The sequence below is a fragment of the Gossypium arboreum genome, chromosome 10 (genome assembly GCF_025698485.1).
Source record: "Gossypium arboreum isolate Shixiya-1 chromosome 10, ASM2569848v2, whole genome shotgun sequence".
NCBI classification, from domain to species: domain Eukaryota; kingdom Viridiplantae; phylum Streptophyta; class Magnoliopsida; order Malvales; family Malvaceae; genus Gossypium; species Gossypium arboreum.
In genome coordinates, this window is record NC_069079.1 from 58,755,444 (window position 1) to 58,774,295 (window position 18,852).

The 18,852-nt window shown below is 34.5% G+C and overlaps 1 non-coding gene across 1 annotated transcript; it reads left to right on the forward strand.

The window, feature by feature from the left end:
• The first annotated feature begins 3,209 nt into the window (after positions 1-3,209).
• On the forward strand, positions 3,210-3,316 carry LOC128283126 (small nucleolar RNA R71). Its single transcript, XR_008273467.1, has one exon. It is a non-coding gene; the product is annotated as a small nucleolar RNA R71 (small nucleolar RNA).
• Positions 3,317-18,852: the final 15,536 nt, after the last annotated feature.

Consider the following 18,852-nt stretch of genomic DNA (forward strand, 5'->3'; position numbering starts at 1 on the left):
GGGTTTTAGTGAAACAGGGCCAGAACGGTTTCTGGATTCCCTGTTCCGACTTTGAAAATTCATTATAAATTAACCAGAAATAATTAGGAGTCATACCATATATGTATAAATTCCTCCTTGAGTCTAGTTTCTATAGAAACAAACGGCACCAGTATTGAAGTCCTGTACAGGGAGTTATTCGAGTTGTAACGCATGAAGGTCAGTGTAGTCGGCCCCTGTAACATGGGAGAGTTTAACTAATAAACTGTACTAATTGGCTTGACCAAAATTCTAGAAAAAATATGTAGATGGAAATATGAGTCTAGTTTCAGAAAAAAATTACAAAGCTGATTTTCGAGTTGTAAAACTCAAGTTATGATTTTTGAAGCGACTAGTACACAGATTGGCAGCTTGTCTGGAACTTCTCAATAAGTGGTTTGAAGTCTGTTGACACCTCGTGTTCGACTCCGGCGACGGTCTCGGGTTCGGGGTGTTACATTGTAATAATAAGCATGAATAATGAGTAAAATAGAAGTGAAAGGAGTAAACAAACGATAAGAGCAAGAGATTGAGCTTTAAAAACGAAGTTGGAGGCGGCGCATGGGCATGGCAGGGGGTCGTATAGAGTTGCAGCGCCTAGGGTTAGGGTTTTTGAATGGAGAAGACAATGAATAGTGCAGCCTATTTATAGATTTTGGGATACACGGCCATGAGACAAGCCCATGTGCCCCAATTTCAGCCCGTGTGTTTCGCGTTTTTCCTATTTTGACGCGTCTAAAATTTTACAGACGCTCGTGTGCCTCAGGCGTGTTGGTTCACACGACCGTGTCGCACAACGGTGTCTAGCTTCGTTCGCTTCCCCCACGCCCGTGTAAATTTGATAGGTTCGACCACGGGTGTTCGACACGGGTGTGTCACACACCCGTGCTGTTTTAACAGATCTATCCACGATTCCTCCACATGGGCGTGTCGCACGCCCGTGTTGTTTTAGCAGGTTTGACCACGGCCATGTCTCACGGCCGTGGCGTTTTATCGTAGCATGTGTTAGAGAAATCTTTTGCTCTGTTTTCACATGGCCTTAAGCACGCCCGTGTGATTGGCTGTGTTTTTGTGGAAACACCTATATTTAAGATTTTTATTAGTAGGTTAGGAGTTAAATATCAGAATTTAAAGAAATTAATAATGTTAGTGCTCGGGTTGCCTCCCGAGAAGCGCTTATTTATAGTCTAAGCTCAACTTACCTCTTCGTTGAATGATCAAGGTGGTTCGAGGAGTTCATACTCCTCATTCCTATTGTCAATTTTAAAATAAGGTTTTAAACAGGTGTTGTTTACCTTAAAAGTGCCGAACTTGGGATGACTTACCTCCATTGTACCAAATGGAAAAATACTAAGTACCGTAAGAGGTATTTCCTCTTTTGGTGTGGTTGTGACAATGTGAGGATCAACGGCATCTAGTAAGACTATATCGTCGACCTGAATTTGATTAGGAGAGGTATCGGGCTTATTTTTGCTTTGTTTCAGTTTATCATGTGTTCTTGGTTTGTGTCCTAGCCATTCATCTAGCTCCTCTATCCATAGTCTTCGTTCTTCATGGACCTCTTTGTTCTCTTCATGATAGTAGCACTGTCTCTGTTGTCTTGGTTTGAGGAAGTTCCTACAAGGACGATTGAATATTATTTTTATCATTGACAGTTTTTATAGCATTATCTTGAGTCTTAGAGGTTTTGACTAAGTCACGTACTTAGAGTGTTATTGCGTCGTCACCTGTACGAAGTGTTAGCTCTCCTATGCCTACATTAATAATGGTTCTGGCAGTTGCTAAAAACAATCATCCTAAAATTAAAGGTACCTTGTTATCCTTATCCATATCTAAGACAACGAAGTCTACTGGGTAAATAAATTTATCAATTTTAACGAGAACGTCTTTAATAATATCCTTAGGAAATCTAACTATTTTATCAGCCAATTGTATGCTCATCCTAGTCTGTTTGGGTTTACTGAGACCTAGTCGTTTAAACATTTTATATGGCATAACATTTATACTTACCCCTAGATCAGCTAAAGCATTATTCACAAATAGACTACCAATTAAGCAAGGAATTGTAAAACTCCCTGGATCTTTCAGTTTTTTAGGTAGCTCATTCTTTAGAATAGCTGAGCAGACTGCATTGAGTTCCACATGTGATGTAGCATCCAATTTCCTTTTATTGCTCAGAAGTTCCTTTAAGAATTTTGCTAAGTTGGGCATTTGCGAAAAGACTTCAATAAAGGGTAAGTTAATATGTAATTTCTTTAAGAGTTTGACAAACTTACCGAATTTTTCTTCTGTTCTGTCTTTCGTCATCGCTTTAGGATATGGCACACGAGGTTCATGAGTTGTACTTACCTGTTTGGGATCATTATTGTTTACCTCTTCTCGTCCTTTGTTCATCACATTGTCTTGTTGTATTTCTGGCTCAGGTGCAATGAATCCTTCCTTATCTTGAGTGCTAATTGCATTGAGGAGTTCCCTCGGATTAGGTTCAGTATTACTTGGTAGGCTACCTTGTGGTCATTCAGAGATTAGTTTGGACAGCTGGCCTATTTGAGTTTCAAGTCCTTGGATCGATGCTTGTTGATTCTTAAGTGCTGTCTCGATATTTTGGAAACGGGTTTCTGACGCTGAGATGAATTTAGAAAGCATCTCTTCAAGGTTTGGTTTTTTCTCTTGTTGATAAGGTGGCTATTGAAAACCCTGAGGATTTTGTGGCTTTGGATTTCCTTGACCTCCTAGGAAAAATTTGGGTGGTTTCTCCAACCTGCATTATAAGTATTACTGTATGGGTTATTTTGAGATCTAAAGTTATTATTACCCATATATTGACTTATTCCTCTTCGGTTGTAGGATTGAAGGATTGATATTCTGTATGCACACCTTCTCCGCTTGAGTCACACCTCATTACTGGATATACCTGCATAGAACCAAGTAAACCGTCAATCTTTTTATTTAGAAGTTCTACCTGATTAGAGAGCATGGTGACTGAATCGATGTTATAGATGCCAGCTATTTTTGTTGGCTTTGTCCTCATAACTTGCCACTGATAGTTATTCAATGACATCTCCTCTATAAATTCATATGCATATTCTGGTGTTTTATTGTTGATGGTTCCGCCAGCAGCTGCGTCAATCATTTGTCTTGTCGAGGGATTCACACCATTGTAGAACGTTTGAACTTGTAGCCAAAGCGATAACCCATGGTGAGGGCACCTTCTCAGTAAGTCCTTGTATCTCTCCCATGCATCGTAAAGTGTTTCTAAATCCATCTGCACAAAAGAAGAGATATCATTACGCAATTTAGCCATTTTAGCCGGCAAAAAATATTTTAGTAAAAATTTCTCGGTCATTTGTTCCCAAGTAGTGATAGACCCTCGTGGTAACGAGTTCAACCACTGTTTAGCTTTGTTTATCAGTGAAAAGGGAAATAAACGAAGACGAATGGCATCATCAGAAATGCCATTGATTTTGAATGTATCGCAAAATTTAAGAAAATTCGCCAAATGCGTGTTGGGATCCTCATCCTGCAAACTATCAAACTAAACAAACTGCTGTATCATCTGAATTGTGTTAGGTTTTAGTTCGAAATTATTCACAGCAATAGCAGGTCTAACTATACTAGACTCAGTTCCTGTTAAATAAGGTCTAGCATAGTCATACATAGTACATGGAGTAGGATTTTGGTTAGCTGCAATTGCAGGAGGCAGCTGATCGCCTGGGCTTTCGACCATCTCTTCGGTTGGGGGTTGAGTATCGTCTTCTCGCTCGTTCTCTGTGTATCATAAACTATGCCTTATTTCTCTTTGATTTTTGCGAATTGTATGATCGATTTCTTTGTCAAAGAGTAATGGTCCTGACGGGTTTCTTCTAGTCATAAACTATAAAAAAACTGCCTAGAGAGAGAGAAAAAAAAGTAAATTAATAAATAATAAAATAAAATAAAATTGCAAGAAAAATATATGGCTAAAGTAATAAAAATTTAGTGTTCCTAATATTTCAGTTCTCTGGCAACGGCGCCAAAAACTTGATCGCGTGATTCGCAACAAGTAATATATATTTATAATGAAGATCAAACCTAGACTAACTATTATCACGATGAAAAAGCAAGCGCACCTATCGAAAATAGTATAGTAATGGCAAGACCGGGATATCGTACCCAAGGGAACCAAAAGTACTAGTAATAACTATCTTTTTATTATCTAGCCTAAGAATAAAAGGGTTTGTTTATTAAACTAATTATTTAAAGTAAGAACGCACAGAGAAAAGAATTGTGGAATTGCTTTTGGGAAAATCGATTGACTTGATACAATACCTAAGGAAAAATCCACCTAGACTATACTTGTTATTCTGGCTCCGAATCGGATGATTTATTCATTCAACTTGTTCCGTAGAGATCCCTAAGTTATGTTATTATCCCTATTCAAGACGAATAATGTCTAATCCCTAGATTGAATAACCGACACTTTTTTCTAATTAACACTCTAGGGTTGCATTAACTCGATCTATGGATCCCCTTATTAGGTTTCACCCTAATCCAGCAAAATTTTGTCACCCTATTTCTAGGCGCGCAATCAACTTCTCTTAATTATGAAAAATGTACTCTTAGACAGGTTCTATTCCTCCTCTGAATAAGAGCGTGTCTTGAATCAATATCCTGGGATATCAAAGCAAGAATTAAGAACACATAATTAAGAACAAGTTAAATATTTATCATACGATTCAGAAAATAAAGACAAGATTCGTCTTAGGTTTCATTCCCCTTAGGTATTTAGGGGGTTTAGTTCATAACTAAATAAGAAAACATCTCATAAGAATAAAAAATACAAAATATAAAGAAAACCCAAAACTCCTGAAGAGGAATTGAGGGGAGATCTTCAGTCTTGATGGTGAATCTGACTTCTGAGATGGATCAATCGGCTTCCAATTACCACCTATGTTACCTTTTCGGTCTATTCCTAGGCATACGAATACCCTTCTGGTCTCTCTACTCGGCACAAGTTATACACAACAGGATACCCTTCTAGAATCACATGTCTCGATATTCTATCAAGGGCGTCACTCCCTAATATACTAAGTACTTTTGAATAAACAACCAATTTCAAATAAATAATTACTTAACAAAAAATAATCTATTTTAATACTTATACAACGATTAATCACCAAATTAAAAAAGATAAATAAAAGAAGAGAAGAGAAGAGATAGGAGAATGCTTATGAATAAATATATTGAAGCAAGATCCAAGAGCAATCTCTGCTCCCAATTGTCTTCACATTGAATAGAAAAGTTCCAACTAAGTGAACATAAAATAGAATACAAAGAGAACTGAATAGTAAAAATTGTGTCTCTAAGTTTGCTCACAATTCGGTGACCCTAAGGTTGATTATATAGGCAATGACCTACTTGGTGATCCCTCAACCCTAGATACAATTAGATACCAATAAACGTAATATTTTGATAAATGCTAGGGTCCAAATATGAAAATATCCCAAAAGTGTTGTCTAATGAAAGAATCAGCTTCATTTTGGCTTGCCATTGTCATGTCGTCATGACATGGAATGTCTCCTCGTCACGACATCACCACCGTGAAATCTCTCTTTTCTTCATCACGTCGTCATGACAAGAGGAAGCTCCTCGTCATGATGTCGAATGTGTTTTGGGCCTTGGTAGCTTTGTTGATTTATTGGGCTTTCTTGTATCACGATCCAATCATCCTTCCTTGTATTCTTAGACCTAAATTGGCATCCTACACACTTAAATAGCCCATTAGTCACTCATGAATCACGAATCGGCCTTACGTGTCATGGAAATAGCAGAAAATGCATAAAAACACTTATTTTATTAACTTTTAGTTCTTACCCTACTAATATTGAAAAATATAATAATTAATTATAAAATGAAAAGAAAGCAAACTCGTTAAGTGTAAAAATAACCTAAAATAACTACTATATTTGACTTCAGGTCATGTGGCCTTGTAGATCAAGAACTATCCCCTTACTTATGCCTTTTATTAAAGATTCAACCAGTGAAAAGGTAAGGAAGGCAAAAAATAAAAAATTTATTTTCGAGATTTTAACGTCTGGAGTAGCAAGGGACCGGCACTTTAGTAATGTACCTAGATGAGAAAATGAAAGATAGGAAGCAGAGAAGCAAGAGATAATGAGAGGATTGGTCAAAGCCTTTTGGCCTATAGGTTGATGAACTTCCCCTTAGTATTCTGGTTTATTTATAACTAAAGGAGTGTGAGGGAAGTTATGAAAAATTTAATGCGTGCTAAGGAACTGTTTAAGTCCATCAATGCATGCAAGACACTTATTGACATTAGTAGAAGGAAAAACACTTTAGTATTCTCAAGACGGGAATAGTTGCCAACTGTTAGCTATTAAGGTGTAGCCCTCAGGAAAATAAAGCAAGTCCTAGATCTGTTCAGTGACAAGCCTTTTTGGGTAAGGGTGATAAGCCTTTGTTGTCATGGGAATAAAAATCTGGAATCAAAGTAATAGTTTTGGTGTTCCATCAAGATAATAGAGAAAACATATCTTGGGTGGGCTCAGCTACTCGAAAACGAGAAGGAATTGATCCATTAGATGGGCGGAGTCATCATGTAAGCAAACCTAAGATTTGTGGAACTATCCGTCAAACTTAAAATCTAAATATGATCAAAACCTATAATGAAATTATTAAAAAATTTATATAAATTCTCTATATATTCCAAAAGTTTAAAATGATAATGTAACTTCTATGGAATTAATAGATGAAATGTACATTTGCTAAAAATAGAACAAATGATAAATTGAAAAGAAAAGAAAAAGTTATGTAGAGAAAATTTAACCAATTGTATTCCCTTTTATATTTAAACCAAAACAAATCTTAAAATTCCAATATATAATTTAATATATAACTTGAATTCAATATTGCAAAAAAATTTTGAATTAATTTTTTAAAAATAATTAAATTCTCTTAATTTTAATACCTATATTGCCCTTTCTCTTACTTCTAATACCTATATTGCCCTAGTAATTCTTAACTGCTATGGAGTTGGGTTTGTTGTTAATTTTAAAACTTAATTTGGCCATACTTCTTACTTTAATACCTAAATTGCCCTATTGATTCTATTAAGAGAGAGTTAGTTTTATATATTTCTATATCCATATAGATATAGATTAAATAAAGTAACTAAAATATAATAATAAAATTTAAATTTTATATATTAATTAATCAATTGTTTTACAAAATACTTAAATTATCCTTACAAATTTCTAATGCCTAAAATACTCCAGTTATATTTTTACACTACCTAAAATAACTAATAAGATTCCTTGAGAGCTGGTTTTATATATTAAATATTTTAGTGGCGGTAATTCATACCAAATAATTCAAAAATTATTTTCATAGAAAATCATAATTAGAAAATTCTTGTAGTAATTTAAATTTAAAATTTGTATATATAATAAATAAATAAAAGTTAAAAAGAAACCAAAGGTTTATTTTGAAATTACATGCAATGCAAAGAAAAATCAGGGTTAATACAAAATTAAAATTATAGTAATTAATAGATTTTAAAATTCATATGTTTAAATAAATTGATGTTTAGACCTTGGTGAGGTTATTTATCATCTTGGAATCAAGAAACTTGAAGTTAGAAGTGAGAAAAAGTTAGGGAAGTGTGAGAAATCAAAATGACAATGTAATAATTCAAGTGCTTTTTTTTTTTGTGAATTTTGTGTATTGGTGAATTAAGAAACAAGAAATAGTTACTCTTGGTATAAGTCTTGATTATGTTTATTTTGTATTCATGAAAAGAAAAACAGAGAAAGTGATGGAACTGTTGTAGACAAAAGAAAGAAAGTGACAAAGGTGTGAAAGGAAAAAAAGTGAAGTAAATGAATTGAAATTTTAGTCCTATGCATTTTATTTGATTTTAAAACACTAAATTGAAATATGTGATAAATCCAGTTAAATGAATGTAAAATTAATTTAAAAATAATATTATTGTGAAATTATAATGAGAAATTATATCTAGAAATTTAAGAATTAACTTAAGAAAATTGATAAAGTATGTGATATAAGAAGTGACAGAGAAAATAGGCTTGTAGTGTACTTGACATGTTAGAAATTGGAACTAAATTGAATAATATATAAATATATAATCAAATGTAAAAACAGGTAATCATGAGCTAGAATTCACTATGTGATAAATGAATTAATTTACAAGTAATGAAACTAGTGAAGTGAAAGATAATTCTTGATATTAAAGTATAAACAACTATTATCACAAGTTATCATTAAAGTGAATATATTAAGTCTGATATATAAAATACTAGTAAAATAATATTTCATGAGTGAGTTATATGATAAAAAATGTGAATTATTCATGTGAAAATGTGTGATATATTCTTACGTGACATGTGAATGTCCATACTTGAACATGATGTGGAAACCTGGAAAGAAAGAAACGTGTGCAAATGAAAGTGTAAAGGCCATAGTAAACAAGGTAGAACTAGTGGAAATTTGTAACACCTCTCATTCGACCCAATCATCAAACTTAAGCGATAGGATGCTACAATAGTTATCGAAACAAATCATGTACATTTCCAGCATTAAAGATTCAATTACACAATAAAGCATTCTATAATTCTTACATAATATGATTTATATATATTCGAGTCCCAATCGAGCTTACGAAAGCTATTAAGCCATCCCAGAATCAAATAGGAATTTAATTGAAAACATAACAAAAATTATGGAAATTTTAGTAAACAAGGTTGGGCCATGTAAAATGCTTTGACCGAGTGTTATGGAATTACAATTCTATGTATCTCACTGGAACCATGTAGATTAAAATGTTATAATTCAAAAAAAATTCACATGATCATGTGTTTGGTCCATGTATCTAATTGAGACCGTGTGGAACAAAAATTAACTTCCCTCAGTGGTCACACGATTGTGTCACCAGCCCATGTGGAGAAACGTGGCTGTGTGCCAAACCGTGTGCAGCATAAAATGCCTTTGAATACAAGTTACCTATTCCAAGTCATTCCAAACACATACCAATGGTTATACTCAACAATGTACCTATTCAAACATGTCATGATACACTATAAAACATTGCCTAATCTTCTAATCAATATGCCTCAATGACACCATTTCAACATCAAAACTTTTCATTCATTGCACTTAAATTTGATTCCAACTCAATCTACCAAATAAAGTCTCTTCCTTACACCACATTATAACAAGACTAAAACAAGCCATTCACTTATAACATGCCTTAGCATCCATACATATACATTCAGCACATCATTATCACTTCTAAATGCCAAAGCTCATCTAGTAAGATATACTGTATTAACCAAAGCATATATATCATTTCATATAAAAACCAACCAAAACAACATTAATTCTTATAAACATTACACTTATTCCCACATGCCACTTATAACTGGGACAAAATGTTTGAAAGTCTACCAAGTGAATTTGTGGATAGTGTGAGCTCCAAAAATGTTCCAATCAACAACGATTTCCAACAATTTACAAGGACGAAAAAAAAAGGTAAGCTTACTCAAAGCTTAGTAAGTTCGTATGAAAATAAACACAACATACCTAAAATTTCATATATTAACAACTGAAAATAACATAAAGTGATGCTGACCTACTTGACAATTCTAAACTTTGGAGTGTCTACTATCTTTTATAGAATAATGTTGTGGTGATATAACTAATGCTTGGCTTTAAAAATCCCTAAGTTCATTAAAAGATACCTACTATATCCTAAAAAAAAAAACACTGAGTATAAGACATCCTATTTTTAGGAATTAATTTTCAAGCATCTTTACCTAAGCTAAATTCACCCAATCCATTGTCACATGTTTTAGGTATATCGAAAAATATAAACTCATCATCGAAACATCATAAGTATAAATTGTACTTCTTATAGAAAAAAAACAATACTTTGATGGTTACAATGTAGTGGCAAAACATCCATATTAGATAAAGTGCAACCTAAATGCACAATACACTCGTAAACCTAAGAGATGCATTGTCCTCAATGCATGTCCATGCAACAAAAATATTGATATGAATAGATAAATGTCATGGAAAAATGAAATGAAATGCATGATCATTAAAAGAAAAGAGAAAAAAAACCTTATTTGGCTTAGGTTGTATTGTAGGTACTTTATTCAATTCTTCGTGTGGACTTGCGAGTATTAATCGTGTACCTCATCTTCCTTTTTAGGGTGTTTGCATCTTCGCCTTCCTTATCTGTTTCTGTGAGATCATCGATCAACTGATCAATCACATGATCTTGTGCGATCATAGAGGTTGGTGGAGATGGTGGTACATGAGTTTTGCCTTTTTTTGATGCCAGGAGTTGTAGTAGTAGTAAGGTCATTCTATCCTTCCTTTCCTTATTCTTTATCCTTCCCAGTCTCAAAGGATGTTAACTTCTCAATTTCCTCAGTAGCTTGTCCAACATCAGCATTGGTCTCTTCATTTTCAAAGTCAACCCCAGTAGTAGTTGGAGCTGGTTCTACTTCAGTCTCAGCAGATGGGAGCAAAATCGTGGCAACGATAAGGAATTTTGGTATTGGTTTAAAAAACTTATTTTGCAAAGATCGCTTAGCTACCAAATCCTATCCCTTACATATGACCAATACTGAGCCTGACAACTCTTTAGATAATTGGTACTGCTAACTTTCAAACAAGGATATCCTTTACTCTAGCTGCTTCAGGGAATTCAATATTTGCTGGTCGAATAAGCCTCGAGGGACTAAAGGTGTTGCTATGGGAACGTGTGTGGCAGTAGAAGCCTGACTTTGTTAAGTTTCCGAAGTAATATTAATGCCTTAGAGCTTGGCAAAATTTTCCCTTGCTAGTCCACAGTTGAGAAATGTCAGTGCGCAATGACTTCGTAGTTTTAGAAGCTTTCTTGACTCGAGCAATTAAAAAGAACAAAGAGAAATATTTGAGATATGTAGTGTAAAGAAAATGGAGTAGAGGTTGAAGATAAAGAAATCGTAAAGGTGAGAGCTTTATGAGAAACGTAAAATGTGAATAGTTGGAGAGAGGGAAATAAGAAGGTTAATGATGACAGTTTTAGGGAGGATGAAACATGCTAGTGAAGTTTGTGATGTGGCAAGATGAAAAGAAAGAAATTCTTGGGGGAAAAAATGACCTAACCCTACAATATAGGCTGACTTCCTAAAGCTCCCAAAAAAATTATTAGGTTAATCTGCCCAAAGACTCTCTTTTTTGGACTTTTCTACCCGGTCAACCCTTAATAATTTAACACCTCATTACCTAGGTTGTCATGGCATAATGCTCCTCTATAATGCCATAGCAATCATCCTCCCAGTACACACTAAGAAGTTTGCTCTTTTGTCCGACCTTTGAAAAGTTACACTAATGTATAAAAATTAGAAATGAAATAAAAATTTAGCACATAACCAATGAATAGAAATAACTGAAAGAAAAGAAAGAAATAAATTTAAAAGTAAAGCAAAGAAATAAAATAAAATCCAAAATTTCTAACTCAAGCATTTCGAAGGTCGATGCTTTGCTTGTCATGCTCCACATAAGCACCCCCAGTAGTGTTTTAAGGGTTGTCTATTAACTTTGAATATAAACTTGTTTTCATGTCTTTGATATCAACAACTCCGTGTGAAAATACTTGAACTACTTTAAAAGGACCTGACCAGCGAGATTTCAATTTACTAGGGAGCAATTAAGTCTAGAATTAAACAGTAATACCTATTATCCTGGTTCAAATTCCCTTGGTACAATTCTTTTATCATGCCATCGCTTGGCCTTTTTGTGACAGCCCTAAAGTGACCCTAGTCGGAAAGCGGTTTCGGGACCGCTAAACCGAGTCACCAAATTATTTGAATATGATATTTATTGTCTATGTGATTATGAATGTGTGAAAGTTTTAAGCTTCAATTTAGTAAATTGCATGTGAATTTAGTCAATAGGACTTATGTGTGACACTTTTGAAATGTGATAGGTTAATCTATAAGGATCTATTAGTGCATGTAATCAAAGGGTGGACTTGCATGTCAATTTCCCCATTTAATTACTAGTGGCCGCCATGACAAGGGTGATGGGCAAAACATGTCATAAAACATGTTGTGCTAATGGTTTATGTGAGAAAGGATAAAATAATAATGGGAAGGTAAATGATGACAAAAAAAAAAAATGTGTGTGGTTGCCCCCCCCATTGCCGTGAATGGAAGAAAGAAAACAAAAGAAAAGAAAAAAAATGTTCATCTTCTTCTCCTACCTCTCTCAAGCCGAAATTAACCAAGAAATGGAAGAAAGCACACCTAAGGCATTCGGCCATCTTGTGTGGGGGGGAATTAAGGTATGATATCATGTGATTCTTTTGGAATTTTTGTGAAGTTGAGTTTGTTTTGGTGCTCATAACATGACCCATGTGTTAATTTTTGAGTTTGTGTTGCAAGAAACATTTGGTTATGTCCTTATATGTCAAATTGATGATAAATTTTTGATATTTGGTGAATGAATTTGGGTTTCGGTCATGGTAGATAACAAAGAATGTGGTTGCTGCTCTTGTTAATTTGGATGAATTTTTGGTGGATAGGTGCTTGAATCAAACAAATGATCATGTGTGTACACTAGGTGCTAGTTGAGAAGAATCGGTCACTATATTGGAGGCCATTGCCGAATATGAGTTTAGTTATTGAGAGGGATGAATGTGTTTTGAGTTGATGGAATAAAGGAATGCTTAAAGATGTGTCACAACAAATTATATGTTAAGCTAAGGTTGTTAAATTATCAACCTTTCTTCCTAGCCGAATATGTGTTTATAAAGTTGAGTTGTTAAATAGGTTTTGAAGTTAGCCCATGCATTTATTTTTGAATTTAAGAAGAATGATACATTCGACTATACTTTGATGTGCTTGGATTGTTGTTCATTGAGTAAATGATTGAGGAATGGTTAGAAGAATTTGAATGCTAAACTAGTTGATTTGTTTGATGATATATATATATATTCGGCAATGGGATAAAATGTGTATTAAGGTAAGTTTCATGGTGATTATGCTTGTGATGTTGGGTTAATATTCGGCATTGAGTAATGTGGGGCAAGGTGATTAATCGGCTATGAAATTAGCTAAATTGAATAGGTATGTTTAATGATATGCTTAGTATAATGTATGATCTTATAACTCGGTTTGGTATTGAGATAAAGGTTAGATGTATGATTGGATTTTGGTATGTGTTAAATTGGTCAATCAAAGATTAAATGATATGTGATTGCCAAATGTGATTGTTAAGTGAATAATATTAGTTAAGTACTTAAGCAAATCTATTGTTTTACTTAAGCTTAAGAGCAAAGAGGATCAAAGTCGGATAGGGGAAAAGAGAAAGTAAACGAATAGCCGTGGACATCTAATCGTCGACCACTTCCAAGGTAAGTTTTAAGCGATTAAACGTTGAGTAAATTCAATCATAATAGGACATAATGAGTTGATTTAATAAGATATGATGTGGCCATGATATGTCTTAAACTCAAATAGTAAGTTCATAAGTGTTTGGACTTGGAAATTTAAGAGCAAATTGTAATAATTTGCTTGGACAGCAGCAGTAATGTGATTTTAGAAAATCACTATAAATTGTTGGTGTGGAATTATAGGCTGAATAAAATATGTAATCAAAGCTTAGTTGGTCTAGTTTCTTATAAAAGAGACCGTGGAAGCAAAGAAATTTCCTATAAAGAGATATTTAAAGTTATGTGGGACAGTGTCGAATGACTCAAATCCCTGCTCTGTTTTGGAAAATCATTATAATTTGTACAATAATGGTTATAAGATAAGATTTATATTATTAGACTCTTTAATGAGTCTAGTTTCAAATGAAATCAAATAGAACACATTATGAATTCTGTACAATGAAAAATTTGATTCGTAGTGAAGAGTGGTCAGATTAGTCAAACAGTGAAATAGGGGAAACTTTAAGAAAAATCTGGTATTAATTGGCCAAACCTAAAATTCTGAAAATTTTATGGATGGAAGATATATGAGTCTATATTTAGGTAAAATTAACAGAAATTGATTTTGAGTTTTTTAGCTCCAGTTATAAATAATTTAGTGACTATTGCTCAGGAAAACAGCTTGTGGTGAATATGTGAATTTGTTGTAAACATTGATGAAACTATTTGAGTTGCTTATAAGCTATGGCTGAAATTGATGTACAAGATAAATATATATATGTGTGATATGTATATGTGGTAAAGCCGAATGGCTAATGCGAAATATATGTGTGATATGTATATGTGGTAAAGCCAAATGGCGAATGTGAAATATGTATGAGATATGTATATGTGGTAAAGCCGAATGGCTATTGTGAAATATATGTGTGATATGTATATGTGGTAAAGCCGAATGGCGAATGTGAAATATGTATGAGATATGTATATGTGGTAAAGCCGAATGGCTAATGTGAAATATATGTGTGATATGTATATGTGGTAAAGCCGAATGGCGAATGTGAAATATGTATGAGATATGTATATGTGGTAAAGCCGAATGGCTAATGTGAAATATATGTGTGATATGTATATGTGGTAAAGCCGAATGGCGAATGTGAAATATGTATGAGATATGTATATGTGGTAAAGCCGAATGGCTAACCTGAAATATATGTGTGATATGTATATGTGGTAAAGCCGAATGGTGAATTTGAAATATGTATGAGATATGTATATGTGGTAAAGCCGAATGGCTATTGTGAAATATATGTGTGATATGTATATGTGGTAAAGCCGAATGGTGAATGTGAAATATGTATGAGATATGTATATGTGGTAAAGCCGAATGGCTATTCTGAAATATATGTGTGATATATATATGTGGTAAAGCCGAATGGCGAATGTGAAATATGTATGAGATATGTATATGTGGTAAAGTCGAATGGCTAATGTGAAATATATGTGTGATATGTATATGTGGTAAAGGCGAATGGCGAATGTGAAATATGTATGAGATATGTATATGTGGTAAAGCCGAATGGCTAACGTGAAATATATGTGTGATATGTATATGTGGTAAAGCCGAATGGCGAATGTGAAATATGTATGAGATATGTATATGTGGTAAAGCCGAATGGCTAACGTGAAATATATGTGTGATATGTATATGTGGTAAAGCCGAATGGCTTAATGTAAAATATGTATGAGATATGTATATGTGGTAAAGCCGATGGCTAATGTGAAATATATGTGTGATATGTATATGTGGTAAAGCCGAATGGCGAATGTGAAATATGTATGAGATATGTATATGTGGCAAAGCCGAATGGCTAATGTGAAATATATGTGTGATATGTATATGTGGTAAAGCCGAATGGCAAATGTGAAATATGTATGAGATATGTATATGTGGTAAAGCTGAATGGCTAATGTGAAATATATGTGTGATATGTATATGTGGTAAAGCCGAATGGCTAATGTGAAATATATATGAGATATGTATATGTCGTAAAGCCGAATGGCGAATGTGAAATATGTATGAGATATGAATATGTGGTAAAGCCGAATGGCTAATGTGAATGTTGTAACATGCGATTAAATGTGTGACACCCCGAATGTGACCCTAGTCGGAGAGTGGTTTCGGGACCACGAAACCGAGTCACAAGAATAATTAAGTGTTATATTCCGTACTTATTGTATGTGGAATTGGTATGCGTAAATATTTCGTGTCTCGATTTTTATTAATTAGGTGCTAAATTATAAGAAAGGACTTAGTAGTGAACTTTGAAAGTATGATAGGAAATAGGTGATGACTAATTAAAGCATGCATGCAAAATAATGGACTTGCATGTCAAATTCCCCTTTCTACAAGTAATGGCCGCCATGACAAAGAATATGGGTCAAACATGTCATGAAACATGTTTTGTTGGGCATTAGGGAGAAATAGTAAACAAATAAGCATGGGTAAGAAAAGAATGAAAAAAAAATGTGTGTGAGAGAGTGGCATACCCCATTGCCGTGAGTTGTAGAGAAGGAAAGAAAAAATTTTGTTCATCCTTTCTTTGAGCCAAAACTAAGGAAGAAGGAGGATTTTTGCTTCATGCTTGGTTTGGAAGAGATCTAGAAGGAGATTTGGCTAAGTTTGCATCAAGATTAAGGTATGTATGAGGTTGTGTTGGGAGTTTCATGCATGTTTTGGTTGCTAACTTGATGTGCATGTTAGCCATGGCTCAAATCTTTGGTATGCCATGGAAATGGTATTTGGCCAAAGTTGTTATAGTGATAAAGCCATTGCATGCTAAGTGTGAAGCTTGATGATGATGCATGCAATGATGGATTTTCTACTCATGAGTAAGATTTTGAGTTTTCTCTTTGTTTTATCATGATTAAAGTTGAAAAGGAGCATGATTGTCATACTTGGCCATGATGCATTCTTGAGCATGATTCATGCTTCTTGCATGTTAGTTAAAAGTTTGTGTTTTGGATGGCTATGGACACCTTGAAAATTCGCCATGCTCATATATGCATATATATGATTGCACATTATGTTTGGTTATGAACTAAGTGATGAATATATTGATTTAAAGAAGAAAATGTGGAAGAATGCTTGTGAAATTGCAAGCACAATTGACCTAGCACACATATAAGTGCTTGATGCTATATTATAAGTTTTGGGCCACAATGTGCAAAGCATAAATTAGTAGATTGCATGCTGTTTTTGTGAGGTATTAAGTGCAAAATTGACCTCAACATGTACATGAATATTCGGCCTTGGGTAGCCTATTGAAGGCCTTAGCATTTCCTTGATGCTCAAATAAATTGTATTGAATTGCTTGATGTAGTATAAAATGTGCATGACCATTGTGTATTCAAGCTAAAGAGTGGCCATATGACCATTTAAAATCCTTGTCATATTCGGCCATAAGCAAGCACAATGAGGTTTTAATAAATTGAATTTGTTTGAATTAGCTCAAGAGCTAAGAGGGCCACAATTGGACAAGGGAAGGAAAAGGTGATCGAATAGCCAAAAAGCCGTTCGACAACATCCGAGGTAAGTCCTCAAGAAGTGACCTTACTTGAATTATGTGAGATGAAATATGGATGTGTATGATTATTGATTATGTGTGTATGAGTATTTGAATTCCACCGGGCTAAGTCCCAAGGCGAATATGCTAATGATATTAATTGTGTTTGAGCCTTAGTAACGAAAATGAAATATGTATGTCCAATGATTATTGATGTATGTGTGCATGAGAAATTGAATGATATCCGGCTAAGCCCAAGACAATTATGCTGGAAATTATATCCGGTTAAGACCAAGGCAATTGTGCTAGTGGTTATATCCGGGCTAAGGCCCAAGGCATTCGTATGAAGTTATTCTATCCGGCTAAGACCAAGGCATTTGTGCACGTGATTATATCCGGTTATATTCAAAGAATCTTGGGCTGGAGGTGAGTGTTGGTTGCTGAAATGAATTTAATTAGTACACTCGGACAGCCCAAAGGATAAGGTACGTTATATGTGCATTGGAAAGTCGACGTGTTTGAGCAACATTCGCTCAATCGACTAATGAATTTCAGTTATTGAATTGATTGATGCTTTGCGAACTTATACAATGATGAAGTATGAAGTAAGAATGTGTATTAATGAAATGATGCATTTGGCTATGTGAATGTATTGCTGTAAATTATAGTTCATTATATTCCTTGAGACTTACTAAGCATAAAATGCTTACCCGTTGCTTTGGCTCTTAGTTTTCTAGATTTCGCCGAGGCAATCGGATTTGGGATCGTTGAAGTCGAAGTCATCCACACTATCAAGCCTCCATTTTGGTATAAATTTTGGTTGAACTTGAGATGGCATGTATAGGACTACCTCTTGTTTGTTAAATACGTTGTAATGTAAGTTTGTATGGCCATGCGAAAATGGCTCGAAAAGGGAGCATGAACTTAGACTTATTGTGGGTTGTATGTATATATATTTGGGGTCATGATGTGGCTATGGTTTGGAAATGGGAATGTTGGTCATATGATCAGCCATTGGCATGGTTAAAATGATCATATATGAACCTATGTATGGCAAGATTAGTTGAATCATGGAGACTACCAAATAGGTAAGTCCTACCTTAAAACAGATGCTGCCAGCTGCAGTGGCGTGAATGTGAAAAATCACCATAATTCATAGGAATGGAATCAAATAGTGAATAAGCTATGTAAATGAACCTTGATGAGTCTATTTTCATATGGAAGAAACGAAACGGTCATAGGAGTTACAGGTTAAGAGATATTAAAGCTATTGTGAGACAGGGCCAGAATGGTTTCTGGGTTCCCTGTCGCAACTTTAAAATTCACTATAAATTATCCAAAAGAATTAGGAGATATACCTTATATGTACAGATTCCATTTTGAGTCTAGTTTCATTAGAAACAAACGACACCAGCATTAAAGCCCTGTGCAGAGAGATATTCAAGTTATACCGCGCGAAGGTCAGAGCAGTCGATCCCTGTAACTTGGGTAACTTTAACTAATAAACTGTACCAATTGGCCCGACCAAAATCCTAGAAATAAATCCATGGATGTATATATGAGTCTAAATTCAGGAAAATTTACGAAACCAGTTTCCGAGTTTTGAAACTCGAGATATGATTTTAAAGGCGACAATGACGCAGTTTTCCAGCCTGACTGGAAATGTCAAATTGGTGGGCAAAAACATGTGAACTTGGTTTGTTAACCCTGTCCGACACCGCGATGGTCTCGGGTTTGGGGTGTTACAATTTTATTGGTATCGAGCCACGGTTTAGTCGATTCTAGGACTACCGTGATGTGTTTGGGGTCTAGCTATACATGCCATTA